The sequence below is a fragment of the Strigops habroptila genome, chromosome 12 (assembly GCF_004027225.2).
Source record: "Strigops habroptila isolate Jane chromosome 12, bStrHab1.2.pri, whole genome shotgun sequence".
Lineage (NCBI taxonomy): Eukaryota > Metazoa > Chordata > Aves > Psittaciformes > Psittacidae > Strigops > Strigops habroptila.
In genome coordinates, this window is record NC_044288.2 from 64,148 (window position 1) to 78,806 (window position 14,659).

Below are 14,659 nucleotides of genomic sequence, written 5' to 3' on the forward strand. Positions count from 1 at the left end.
GACCCTTGAACATTATCTTGTCTCGCTACCCTGCTCAAGGCAGGGTTAACCAGGTGAGATCATTCAAAGGCTCTCCCTTTTCTGCTGGCATCCACCAAGGAGCTGAAAAGGCACTCCATCATGTTAGGCAGGGAGTTAATAAAGACATTCAACGGTGTTGGCCCAACTGCTTGCATTGTGGGGTGTCACTAGTAAGTGGCCACCAGGAGGAATCTACCACTGGAGATATTTGGGCTTGATCCACCAGCCCACTTCCCACCTACTACATCATCTCTTTCTTCAGTCCAGAGATCACCAACTGGCTGCAAAGAGATTATGAGGGACAATGGTCCAGGTACAAAACATGCCCTTCTTTCCCCTACCCATACAGTTTTGCTAATCGCATTCTTGTCCTACAAGTACCTGAAAATGGCTGCAGGAGGATTTGGTCCATCACCTTCCCAGGGACTGGGGTGAGTTGACCAGCCTGTGATTATCTGGAGCCTCCTTCTTGCCCTTCATGAAGAAAGGTTTGATGTCTGCCTTTTCCAAGGACCCCAGAACCTCTCTGATTGCTCTGACACATTTGAGGGCACAATCCAGAAAGGATGATGTGAGCATTTGCTACGAGCCTGCCCAAGGCATGTGAGAAGAATCCTGCTGGGACAGGGGGGCTGTTCCTGGGGTCACACACAGAAATGGTAGGGCCCTGTGTGGTGTCCACATCCGAGTTGTCCTCATGCACTCCTGTAGAAGGCTGGTTTAAGCCCAGCCTCCTACAATCAGGGGTGTTCAGAGGCACAGGTCCTTCCCTTGCACATGCAGAGCCGTGCACTGCAGCAGCAGCGTGCCTCTCTGGCCTCCTGCTGCCACTGCCAGAGGCTGGAGGCACCTCAGTCCTGTGGAGAGTTGCCTGCTCGGAACTTGCCTGGGGGCCTGTGGCATGAGGGATGGGCAGGAGGACCTCGGCTCACAGAAGCACATCCCAGTGATGCATTCAGGTAGCTTCCTAAGGAATGTTGCTATCAAAGTGAAGTGACCTCAAGACACTGTCTGTCTGACTGACCTTCATGGAACCCCAAGGAATAGCTGACGGTGTTTGTGCTCACCTGGATTCATCTCCCCAACCACACACTGTGTGCATGCTTACATCTCACCTGTACATTGCAAACACAGACTTTTGACCTAGTCATTAGTTGTCCCTTCCATGGAGTTGTCCCTTCTTGAAGGTTTGGAGAGACCAGTGCTGGGAATGGTGGTTTCGTGGGGCTGGTGTGTGAATATTGCCCTGGGGCACCTTGCCAAGGCAGTCCAGCAAGCAAGGTCACAGACCAGGCCCTGCTCTGCTGGAGCTTCAGTTCTGTGCCAGGAGGCCTGGCTGTGCCAGGGACACTGCTCGTACCCCACTCCTGCACAGGCACACACTGGAGCTGGTCACTGGTGTTTCTCTCATCAGGGCACTTTGCTGAGCATGTTCTTGGCAGCAGCTGTGAAAGAAGACCTGAACGTTCAGGCACTGCCCTGAGGAGATCATCTTTCTTTATTGAAACATTGCCTTGGAGCCCAGCTCTGTCACAGAAGTGCCCTTTGCCTGTCCTGGCCTGAGCTCACAGCAATGCCACAAAACACGCCTGTGATCAAGCAGCCAGAGCACTCAGACCTTACACCAACACAACCATCATGAAGAGCATGTGGAAGTGGAAAGGGAATAGCCCTGGAAGACCAAGTGCTGGTGCTCCCTGGACATGCTGCTGTGCCTGGACTCTTCTCTCCTCCACCTCTGCACACAGGAACCTGCAGCTCCAAAAGGCCTTGGAGGAAAGATCTCAAGGGAAAAAAGTAAGTGAAGGTCTCTTTGGTTTATTTAAACACAAAAGGAGCACAGTTCCTCATTTACACAGCAACTTGGGCAGAAAAGTAAAGCAGACAGTTAATTACAAAGGGGACCACACATTTTCACAAATAAAAAATCAAAAGATACAGATGACAGGACGTGCCTGCAATAAGCTACATTGTACCAGCTATGCAGAAGTTTATTACTACAGAAACACATCCAGTCACTAGCTTCCTCACAGCATCCTTGAGCTCCTGGTTCCTCAGGCTGTAGATGAGGGGGTTCACTACTGGAGGCACCACTGAGTACAGAACTGCCATAACCAGATCCAAAGATGGAGAAGAGATGGAGGGGGGCTTCAGGTAGGCAAAAATGATAGTGCTGACAAAGAGGGAGAGCACGGCCAGGTGAGGGAGGCACGTGGAAAAGGCTTTGTGGCGTCCCTGCTCAGAGGGGATCCTCAGCACAGCCCTGAAGATCTGCACATAGGAACCCACAATGAAAATGAAACACACAAATGATAAACAAGCAATAAGCAAAAAAAGCCCAACTTCCCTGAGGTAGGAGTGTGAGCAGGAGAGCTTGAGGATCTGGGGTATTTCACAGAAGAACTGCTCCACAGCATTGCCTCGGCAGAAGGGCAGGGAAAATGTATTGGCTGTGTGCAGCACAGCATGGAGAAACCCACTGCCCCAGGCAGCTGCTGCCATGTGGACACAAGCTCTGCTGCCCAGGAGGGTCCCGTAGTGCAGGGGCTTGCAGATGGCCACATAGCGGTCATAGGAAATGACAGTGAGGAGGTAAAACTCTGCTGAAATGAAAAAGACAAACAGAAAGACCTGTGCAGCACATCCTGCATAGGAGATAGCCCTGGTGTTCCAGAGGGAATTGGCCATGGATTTGGGGACAGTGGTGGAGATGCAGCCCAGGTCCAGGAGGGAGAGGTTGAGCAGGAAGAAGTACATGGGGGTGTGGAGGTGCTGGTCTCAGGCTGTGGTGGTGATGATGAGGCCGTTGCCCAGGAGCGCAGCCAGGGAGATGCCCAGGAAGAGCCAGAAGTGCCAGAGCTGCAGCTCCCATGTGTCTGCGAATGGCAGGAGGAGGAAGTGGGTGATGGAGCTGCCGTTGGACATCTGCTGACTCTGGGCACGGGTCCTGTTCAAACGAGGAAAGGAAAGGGAAAAATTACAACAGGCTCCTCTGAGCAAATCCACTGCATTTCTCATAGAAATCCCCCCAGTTGAAATGCATTTCCTTTCTCTGGTTTGTGCTGGCTGAGTGTGCTGTGAGGAGCAGGACCTCTGCCCATGTGCTGCCAGGGAGTCAGCTTTTCTGTCAAGCAGTGCTTCGTCCAGCTCTGATGTTTACAAGGGATGTCAGATAAAATTCAACTTTGTTAAAAGTTCAGTACATGCACATGAGAGGCTCAGGTTTTCTGAAGAGTTTCAGGTTTTCAGGCAAAAGGTCTTACCTGTTTGTAGCTTAGTGCAGAGCCAGGAGAGCTGCAGTGTTCATCAGTCTCTTCCCATTTGCCCTGTGCTTACAGTTGCACCGCCTATAAGATGCCTTCATGCACAAATTGATCCTAAGAATCTCCACGAATCTCTGCCCTTTGCTGAGATAAGGAGAGCATGGTTTCAAAGGGCAGATCACAGAGCTCTCGTGGAGAAGCAAAGGACTGTGCCCAGCAGAGCATGGCCAGCAGCCACCTCCAGTGCCAGACAACAAGAGAGTTGCCTCAATGCACCCTCCCCAGGCCTGGGCTACGCTTTCCCCCCACTCCCTGCCCATGGCTCTGCTGCCTGGAGCTGTCCCTGCGAGGAGCTGCTGCTCTGTGCTCAGCTCTGCTCCCTCTCAGTGCTGCCAGAGCCCATCCCATGGGCTGTGTGCTCAGCTCTGCCCTGCACACCCCTCCCAGCAGCAGGGCTCTGCCCAGGGGCATCTCTGCCTGTGCAGGGGCTCAGGAGCAGCTCAGACAAGTCCTCACAAGACTCTCGGTGCCTTCTCCAAAGCAGAGAAATAAATTCCCAGCTCCCATTGCCCAACCTGCCAACCAAGAGTGAAAAACATCAAAGCTCAGGGTACTTCCCTATCAGGTAAATGCTGCTTCAGTGTCATTCGAAAGGACCCTCTGCAAATGTGCTCAGAGGGACTGGAGATTGGAGAAGCCCTGACCCACCCAGCACTTCCCTTCCCTGCCAGGGCTTGTTCCTTCCCCCCAGCTTCTCCCCCAGCACTGTGGGGAGCTCCTGGGCAGGCTGAGTGCTGATCTTGGCAGGCGGCAGAGTCCCTGCCCCGGCACACAGCCCCTGGGGTGCAGGGACCCTGCTCGCAAGGACAGCGCTGGGCACCCCTGGCTGCACACCCACATTCACACCCTGCAGCCAGCCCCGGGACAAGGGACCTGGCTTGTCCTGTCCCTCGCAGGGTGCAGATGGAAGCCCTGCTCTGGAGCACATCCTCCTCCTTATCTACAAGGAGAAACTAAGAGAGTCCTCCTGACAGATCCCATGGACTGTCCGAGGCAGCAGCTTGAGGAGATGCCTCCAGGAACTGCAGCTGCATTGCCCTGCACCCAGAGCCTTACCACGCACAGGGCTGGCAAGGTTTCTCCTGCAGGGAGCTCTCAGCATCCTCCACTGCCAAGTGCCTTTAAGCTCTCTGAGGCTCGCAGGTCTGCCCTCGGTGCCTGCAGGCAGTGCCCCAGCCCTGCTCCTGGCCAGAGCTGTCTCTCTGCAGCGCTGCCCGCTTGCCAGCATCTCTCTGTGCCCCAGGAGCCCGGCCCAGCTCAGCAGCAGAGGCCGAGCCCAAGGTGGCGCTGCCTCTGCCCCTCTGGGCTCCCTCCAGGGCTTCCTGGGCCCTAGGGGAGCCTGCTATGAAACATGCTGAAGTCATCACCAATTTTTCCACCCTCAGCTGGGAGACACACTTATTTCTGCAGTGTCATTTCTCTGCTGAGAGACAGAGTTTGGTCTGAACATCAGGTCTTGGGACAACCTGGAGAATGCAAGCAAGGAACTGGGACATCTGAGGTGATTGAGGACTGCGAGCAGGGCTATGAAAGAAGCTGGATGGGTTGTGGGGAATACACAGGCATTGCCAAATGCCCAGAAAACCATAGCTTTGTGTGCAAAGCAACACAAGCTACCACCAAGTCATATCCTACACACTGCACTGACCCCAGGCAGAGCCCTGAGCGCTGCAGGGTGGAAAGGATCTCCTTTACCAGGTCCTGAGGGTCAGGGCTTGGTCGCTCTGAAGATAAACAAAAACAAGGGCCTCCATGGACAGTGGGGCCTCCAGTGCCCTCAGAAACTTGGGGTTATCTTGTGCCTTCTGTTTCTTGAGAGGCTTGTTCATTCTCTCAGTACCTGCAGTTCAGGAACTTGGCACCACAGGGCTCATTCGCATGCAAAATGCTCATCCAGTTCCAACTCCTTGCCATGGGCAGGGACACCTTCCACTAGAGCAGGTTGCTCCAAGCCCCTGTGTCCAACCCGACCTTGAACACTGCCAGGGATGGGGCAGCCACAGCTTCTCTGGGCACCCTGGGCAAGGGTCCCACCACCCTCACAGGGAACAACTTCTTCCCGAGATCTCATCCCATCTCCACTCTCTGTCAGTTCAAAGGCATTCCCCCTTGTCCTATCACTGCACACCTTTTAAAAGAATCCTCTCCAGCTTTCTTGCAGGCATCCCATTAGGTGCTGGAAGGCAAAATCATTGTCTACATCATCATGTGAATTATCATTTACAACAGCGTCTGAATTATGATTTAAATCATCTTCACATCACTGTAAAACCACTGTTGAAATAAAATTCAATTTTTGCTTAATCAGCATTGGATTCCAATTTATTTCAGTCACTAATTAGTTACCATTGGTCATTAATAAAGCCCTTTCAGTTCTCCCCACAAGGATGACTTCTCTGAACCCTTCCCTCGTGAAGCACAATGAGTCACAGCTCCATTTCCCTTCAGGCGTGCAGCAGCAGACCCAGCAAGTGCCCCCGTTGCCCACTGAGGGCCAAGGCAGCACAGCACATCCAGGCTGGGTGCAAAGAGAGCTGAAGAGAAGGTTCCCAAGAACAGGAGAGCTCCTGGCACAGGGACTATCCCAGCTCCAGGTCCAGCTTGCACTGTACACCCTGCCCCCCACGCCCTCGGCAGCGGGTCACAGTGGGGCCCTTTGTGACCCGGTCTGTGACACTCCCTGGCGTGGTCCCGTCCCTTGCACTGCCCTTCCCTCCCCCTGCCCACATCCCTCCATCGTGCAGGGAGGCAGAGAGACCCCCCAGCTGCCCCAGGGTGGCCTGGCAGGAGCTGGGGGCTCCCCAGGAGAGCAGCTCTGTGCTGGAGCCAGCTGAGGGCTGCCTGGGGCAGTCACTGCAGAGCGGGGAGTGAGGGCTCCCCCAGGCCTGGGCAGGCTGGGGGCCAGGGACTGCCACCAGCTGGATGCTGCCACTGCTGGATCCTGCTTCCTCCTCATGCTGCCAGCAGGGGCCTGCGCTCTGCTGCCAAAGGGATTGAGACAATGCAATGGCAATATCAATTGTGCCATCCCACTTGGCTGCCTTGGGCTCCGATTCACAATAAAGTGTCAGCATGTCCTGTACGGCAGCACTCAGTGTTGCCATGACCTCATTCAGACCACGATAGTCTCCTGTTAGTCTGCACTCTCCATTAGACTTTCACATGTGCCATATGGGGCTATTAAAGGGTGAGCGGGTCCTGAGCACTCCTGGGCTCTCCAATCAATGGATCAGCTCATGAATGGGAATCAGGGAGTCTCAGCAAACCCGGCTGTCCATGTCATGCATTGGTCCTGGCGCGCTCTGGCAATGCCAGTGGAAACCCACCGGATATTCCACAATGCTGAGCTGCCCTTGGAGCTTCTGCCAACACCTGTAGGAGCGGCTCAACATTCCCAACTGATGGTGGCAGTGTTGGCTCTGCGGATCCTGGAGCAGGAGAAGGGTCCTGGCTTATGCTGCGCCTTGTGGTGTCCTGCTGGCTGTGGAGGTGACAGCCCAGGAGCAGGCACCTGCATCTCCTTGTGCTTGGGATGTCCCTGCTGGCTCCCCAACTCTTGGAGCTGTTTCTGCTGGCACAAGTGCTTCACTCTCCTGTTTGTCCACCCATCCAGACTGCAATGGCTTCCCTTGGGTAGAGCAGCATTAAGGGAGACCGTGCCAAGAGCTATGCTGGAGCTGCACGAAAACACATCCACTCTTTGCCTGCTCATGCGCAACTGCAGGCTCTTAGCTTGGCCAGGCAGGAGTTACCCTTCCTATGGCTTTTAGGTGCCCAGAAATGTCTCCCAAGAGGACTCTGATGCTGGCACACGCCTCACCAAAGGCAGCTTCTACAGCCTGTGCTCCCCTGGGGTGCACTCGGGGCTGCTTTCAACGGTAAGTGCAACACGTCCTTGTCCTCTCTCCCAAGAGACCTCTGCCAATCCAATGACCTTTCAGAAGGGGGATCCCAAAGGAATGCTGATCTTCCCCTGTAACTGCACTGCCACTGTCCTGCCTGTTACACCACGTGCTTCATTCCTCTCATCTTTAAGAGATTTTCCCCTATCCAGGAGACAATGGCCAGCTCTGAAGCCCTCTTTTCGGCAGGCTGTCTAGACAAAGGCCCTGACCATTTCTCTCCGCTTCTCTCCTCCCCTCACTCTTTGTTCATTCAGAGTCCTCTCCCCTAAGCTGCTGCTTTGAGCTTCAGGCAGGAAAGGCTTACAAGTCTTTCTACGGTCTAATTGTCTCCTTGGACAAGTCTTCAATCATGTTCACAGCTACCTCTTTGTACCTACCTGTGTCTCTAAACCATTTCTCATGAGATTATCCCTTGTAGGAACGTGACCCCGTGAGGCGCTGCTTGTACCAGGCACGTGGTGCCCAAGTGTATTTTACTGTGTGTGACACTTTGTCCTGCTTTCCTTTGCTTTGCTTGCCCAGAGGAACAATCCTGCTGTGCCCGTGTGCAGGCAGGTCTCTAAGGCAGCCAGGCTGGGAGTTGGTGCACAGGAGCTGCACCATCCAGCTGCCAGCTTCAGTGGAGAAGTCGGATGTGAGGAGAAGTGACGCAAGTCTCAGGTGGACGATGAGAGCAATGTTGGGTGGGGAGGTGAGGAGCGAGGTGTTCATTGCAGCACTGGACCTTAAGGGCTGCTTTTCCTGCCTGTCCTGCAAGAGCACATGCAGGTAGATCTCAGATAGCCTGTCTCCTCTTTGCCTCAGTTCCCACCAGCAAGGTCTCCCAGGCCTTTGTGCTTTGAGGCAGGACTCTGGGTGGGAAAGGGGAACAACCAGCACTGGATGGGGATCAAGCCAGGGGTTACTTTGCAAACTACACCTTTACCAGTCCATGGGACCAAAGGGGCTGCATCCAAGGTGCTGACAGAATGTTTTTCACCAGGAAGTGCTGGTCTGTTCTTGTCCCAGGAAGAAAGGCCCCGGACTCTGTGAGGCATCATTTAAAATGCTGTTCCATAGAACAAGCACTGTAAGGGGAGAATTGTACAGATAATCTCATGTCCCTTTGATGGCTTGAGCCCCAGAAGGTGTAGCATGAAGGTAAGCAGGATGAGGAGGGTGGATGCCCCCTGTATGAAGGGGAAGCTTGGATTTTTGAAGGTTCTCTAAGTTAACAGGCAACAGGTTGGGTTTGCTTCAGACACAGAGGATCAGAGGAGTTGGTAAGAGGGACAATGTGCTCACAGTTACAAACTACTTGATCAGGGAGGGGAAACAGAAAAGGTCTTTTGTCAGCACCTGAGGAAGTCTCCAGGTTAATGAGCAGGTTCCTATGGAACTGGAATTGCCCTGGCATTCACTGGCCAGGCAAAGCAACAGGGTGCAACAGTCTGGAGGGTCTTGGGACAACCTGTTAACACAGACGCACGGTGGGCCAACAAGGGTGATGCTCCCTTGGACCTGATCCTGGCCACCAAGGAAAAGCTGGTCAGGATGTGACCATCAGTGTCAGCCTTGGCTGTCATGAGCATGCAATAGTGGGGACTCAGATGCCAAAGGGCATGAGGAAGGCCAGCAGCAGAGAACAGACCCTGGGCTCCAGAGAAGAGGACTTGGACTTGCTTGGGGACTGATCCAGGAGGTTCCATGGGAAGCAGCTTTGATGGTGAAGGAGCATGAGCAAGTCTGATAAGGACCCCTGAGCCTGGAGAATGCAGGAACCTCCTGGAGTGAGGTGTTGCTGCTGCAGGGGAATTGCAAAGGTTCTGAGAGACACTTGTGAGTGCGGGCAGAGAGCGGGGTGTGCACAGCAGAGAGGGTGCTACAGGCCAGAAAAGGACCTGGAAGAGCAAGGGACAGTCCTGCTGATGGGGAATAGCTCAAGTTCTGATTTTAGGGCAGCACAATAATGAGGATTGGCAGTGCAGTGCTGCCAATGTGGATCCAAGTGGAGGATGCAAGCAAGGAACTGGGACATCTGAGGTGATTGAGGAGTGCGAGCAGGGCTATGAAAGAAGCCGGATGGGTTGCAGGGAGTTCACAGGCATTGTGAAATGCCCAGAAACCCACAGCTTTGTGCACAAAGCAATGCAATCTACCACCGAGTCGCATCCCACACACTCCCATTGACCCCAGGCAGAGCCCTGAGCGCTGCAGGAGGGAAAGGATCTCCTTTACCAGGTCCTGGGGGCCAGGGCTTGGCCACTCTGGTGATGAACAAACACAAGGGCCTACCTGGCATCAGAGCCACCAGCACATCACTTTGGCCACGTGCAACCAGTGTCTCCAAGGTTTTGCTGAATAAACCCAAAGGGACTGACACGTTGACTGGTCATTCCCACTGGGACGTGCATCAGGATTTCTCAAATCCAAGCTTTCCCATTAAAATCTTCAGCTGAATGATTCAGTTCAGTAACGAGGCCATTTATCACACACACATTCTGGGGGGCAATGACTCTGAGACACTGCAGCTGTGAGCTCCATCTCCAACAGGCACATCTTGTGCTGGGGCCCAAACTCTCACTTCCTGCTTGGTCATGGTGCTCCCCAACCTTCTGCACTACAGATGGGGGTAATAAATGAACTCCAGCCCGAGCCTTGCACAAGTGCTTGGAACTCACCGAGTGCAGATGTGCTTCAGGGAGCTCTTCCCCTCACCAAAATGTGTTTCCTCAATGGTGGTTTGGGGTCCATGAATGTGGAGTGGAGAGACATGGTTGTTACCAGAGGAGGAAATGGAAAGTACTACTGAGAAACATGGCTGCTGCCTGGTGCAGGTCCAAGGAATCACCCTCCAGGGATGCAGCTGTTGGAAAGGAAGCCGTCCCAAATGAGGTGCCCTGTCTCCAGAGCATGGGGTACCTTGCACCCAAGGACACCACCTTTCCTTCTGGCTCTTGCCAAGAAGTTCTCAATCCAAACCATTCCCTTTTCCCACTGCTCCTCTGTGGTGCTTAGTTCTCTATACTAATGGCATCACCCATTGCTCTACAAACCTCCTTTAGATGGCCTTGCTGAGGGATATTCACTTCACCTGATGAATTGACACTATAGGAGTAACCTACAACTACTTGAAGGGTGGTTGATAGAGGATTTCTTGGTAGTGGGAAGAGAAGGAAATCTCTACAAAGTGCAGCTTGGAAGGTTCAGACTCAAAGTGAGGAAAGAGAAATGTCACTCCAAAGGTGGACTTGTGGTGCAAGAGGTCACCCAGAGGGAGTCTGGATCAGCCCATGGCTTTGTGTTTCAAGGAACAGACAGCAATGGGTGGAGAGATGTGACTGAAGGTACAGAAATGCCAGCTGAGAGCTAGGTGGGAAAGCAAGATGGGTGTCAACAGCCTGAAGGGAAAGAGGTGCAGGCATGGGCCAGTGGAGGACAGCCTGCAGCAGAGATGCCTGAGGATTCTGGCAAGGCTGAAAGGCCCAAAAGAACAAAAGGTCTCTGTCCCCTGGGCTATGGCAGTTGCCTCTTTCATCAAGGCCTATGAGGAGAACTTTCATTCTCAGGATTTCAGGCTCTACTTCTCCAAGGGCTGTGCTCAGGGCTTGGCCTTTCTGCTTCAGCAAGCAAACCAAGGGTTTTCTCACCATCAGACACCTGCATTTTGCCTTTGTCTCCCTGTAATCACAGCCTCCAGTTACTTGCTTTAACGAGTCCCTGGGGAGGCTTTGTCAGTAACAGCCCTCAGTGGGGCCCATTAATGCTGAAGGAACTTGGGGCTTTGTTTCTGACTTAGATTTCTTGAGAGGTTTCTTCAGTCTCCTCTCAGTACCTGATGTTCATGGACTCAGCCCAAATACACCATGGGGCTCATTAAAACCCTGATGAGCCATGTCTCACCCTGTGGTTTTTGTCAAGTCTTCCAGATTGTCTTCCAGGGAATTGGGGAGGTTTCCCAGTGCAGGAAGATGACAAAGAGCATCTGATAAAAGTTATTTGAAAGTGTTTATTTAATTACTTTTCAGTTTAGAAATTTCTATTCCATTGCCATTGATCCTGAGTGATGATCACTTCATCATTAAGTGTCCAGATGAAACCTCTGCAATGAGTTGCGCAAGTCATGAGGAGTTAAAGAAAATTCCAGGCAGAGGCATGGCTCCTCAGGGCTTCGTGTGTTTTAATGAGCCCCAGGGCCTTTGTGGTGCTGAGTCCATGCACTTCAGCTCCTGAGAGGAGACTCAAGAGCCCTCTCAAGAAGTCAAACTCAGAAGCAATTCCCAAGTACTTTGAAGCATCACTGGGCCCTGCTGAGGCCATTCCTGACAAAGCCTCCCCAGGGACTTCTTAGAGCAGAGCACTGGAGGCCATGATAATAGAATCATAGAATCATAAAATCATAGAATAGTTAGGGTTGGAAAGGACCTTAAGATCATCTAGTTCCAACCCCCCTGCCATGGGCAGGGACACCTCACACTAAACCATGTGGCAAAAGGCTCTGTCCAACCTGGCCTTGAACACCACCAGAGATGGAGCATTCACAACTTCCTTGGGCAACCCATTCCAGTGCCTCACCACCCTCACTGTAAAGAACTTCTTCCTTATATCTAATCTAAACTTCCCCTGTTTAAGTTTGAAGCCATTACCCCTTGTCCTACCACTACAGTCCCTAAGGAAGAGTCCCTCCCCAGCATCCTTATAGGCCCCCTTCAGATACTGGAAGGCTGCTATGAGGTCTCCACGCAGCCTTCTCTTCTCCAGGCTGAACAGCCCCAACTTTCTCAGCCTGTCTTCATACGGGAGGTGCTCCAGCCCTCTTATCATCCTCGTGGCCCTCCTCTGGACTTGCTCCAACAGCTCCATGTCCTTTTTATGTTGAGGACACCAGAACTGTACACAATACTCCAAGTGAGGTCTCACGAGAGCAGAGTAGAGGGGCAGGATCACCTCCTTTGACCTGCTGGTCACACTTCTTTTGATGCAGCCCAGGATACGGTTGGCTTTCTGGGCTGCAAGCGCACACTGCCGGCTCATGTTAAGCTTCTCATCAACCAACACCCCCAAGTCCTTCTCTGCAGGGCTGCTCTGAATCTCTTCTCTGCCCAACCTGTAGCTGTGCCTGGCATTGCCCCGACCCAGGTGCAGGACCTTGCACTTGGCTTGGTTAAACTTCATAAGGTTATCATCGGCCCACCTCACAAGCATGTAGAGGTCCCTCTGGATGGCATCCCTTCCCTCCAGCGTATCAACCGAACCACACAGCTTGGTGTCGTCGGCAAACTTGCTGAGGGCGCACTCAATCCCACTGTCCATGTCGCCGACAAAGATGTTGAACAGGACCGGTCCCAACACCGATCCCTGAGGGACACCACTCGTTACTGTTTTCCAACTGGACATTGAGCCGTTTACCACAACTCTTTGTGTGCGGCCATCGAGCCAGTTCTTTATCCACTGAGTGGTCCATCTATCAAATTGATGTCTCTCCAATTTAGAGACAAGGATGTCGTGCGGGACAGTGTTGAACACTTTGCATAAGTCCAGGTAGATGATGTCAACTGCTCTGCCCCTGTCCATCAGTTCTGCAGCCCCATCATAGAAGGCCACCAAATTGGTCAGGCAGGATTTCCCCTTAGTGAAGCCATGTTGGCTGTCACCAACCACCTCATTGTTTTTCATGTGCCTTAGCATGCTTTCCAGGAGAATCTGCTCCAAGATTTTGCCAGGCACAGAGGTGAGACTGACTGGTCTGTAGTCCCCAGGTCTTCCACCTTCCCCTTCTTGAAAATGGGGGTTATATTACCCTTCTTCCAGTCATCGGGAACTTCACCTGACTGCCAGGATTTTTCAAATATGATGGACAGTGGCTTAGCAACTTCATTCACCAGCTCCTTCAGGACCCGTGGATGGATTTCATCAGGTCCCATGGACTTGTGCACGTTCAGGTTCTTAAGATGGTCTCGAACCTGATCCTCTCCTACAGTGGGCCTAAGGTCTTCATTCTCACAGTCCCTGCATCTGCCTTCCAAGACTTGGGTGCTGTGGTCAGAGCATTTGCTGGTGAAGACTGAGGCAAAGAAGTCATTAAGAACCTCAGCCTTCTCCAAATCCAGGGTAGCCAGTTCTCCTGATAGCTTCCAGAGAGGGCCCACGTTGTCCCTAGTCTGTCTTTTATTTGCTACATACCTACAGAAGCCTTTCCTGTTATCTTTCACATCCCTTGCCAGATTTAATTCTAACTGGGCCTTAGCTTTCCTAACCTGGTCCCTAGCTTCTTGGACAATGTTCCTGTATTCTTCCCAGGCCACCTGTCCTCGCTTCCACCTTCTATAAGCTTCTTTTTTCCCTCTAAGTTTCCTCAGCAGCTCCTTGTCCATCCATGGAGGTCTCCTGGCCCTCCTGCCGCACTTCCTTCTAGTTGGGACGCAACACTCCTGAGCTTGTAGCAGGTGATCCTTGAATATCAACCAGCAGCCTCGAGCCCCCCTGCCCTCTAGGACTATATCTCAGGAAACCTTACTAAGCAGGTTCCTGAAGAGGCCAAAGTCTGCTCTCTTGAAGTCCAGGGCAGTGAGCTTGCTGCATGCTCTTCTCACTGTCCTGAGGATCTTGAACTCGACCATCTCATGATTGCTACAGCCAAGGCTGCCCTGGAGCATCACATTTCCAACCAGTCCCTCCCTGTTGGTGAGCACGAGGTCAAGCACGGCACCTCTCCTTGTCGGCTCCTCTATTACTTGAAAGAGGAAGTTGTCTTCCACACAGTCGAGGAACCTCCTGGATTGCTTGTGCTGGGCTGTACTGTTCCTCCAACAGATATCAGGATGGTTGAAGTCCCCCATGAGGACAAGGGCCTGAGAGCGTGAGGCTGCTCCTATCTGTCTCTAGAGCGCTTCATTCACAGAATCCTCTTAATCAGGCGGTCTGTAACAGATCCCCACCATGATGTCCCCCATTGCTGTTCTCCTTTTGACCTTGGAGATGTCTTCCAACGAGCCGGTGGTCGTGCGGTCCTTTATACCATATTGTGTCTGGATGTCAATCAGATAGCCGTTGCCCCAGCATTGTGCAACAACTGCGACCAGCCAATGGCTGCATCCGTGAATCGCGCATTTCAGCAGGTTTTTATCTGCTGTCCATACAGTTTGTTCCTGCAAGGACGTTCCTGTTTGCTTTCTGGTTCCTGCGAGGACATTCCCATCCTCTTTTCATTTGTTGCCAGCATGTTCCAGTCCGCTTGTCAGAACTGAAACATCCCAGCCTCCTCGCTGTGCAAGGGCACAGCTGAATCAACAGAGCTAAATGCACAAGTTGTTTCAGAGGGCAAGAAAGTCTCTTTCTGAGGGGTAAACGGTCTCGCCACACCCGCTACAGTTCATAGCTCACAGAGAGCAATGGTTGAGACAAATACCTGGTTTACGTATCAGTCCTCAC

The 14,659-nt window shown here is 52.7% G+C and overlaps 1 pseudogene; it reads right to left on the minus strand.

Moving 5' to 3' along the window:
• Positions 1–1,986: 1,986 nt before the first annotated feature.
• LOC115616029 lies at positions 1,987–2,946 on the minus strand (annotated as a pseudogene).
• Between the last annotated feature and the right edge of the window lie 11,713 nt (positions 2,947–14,659).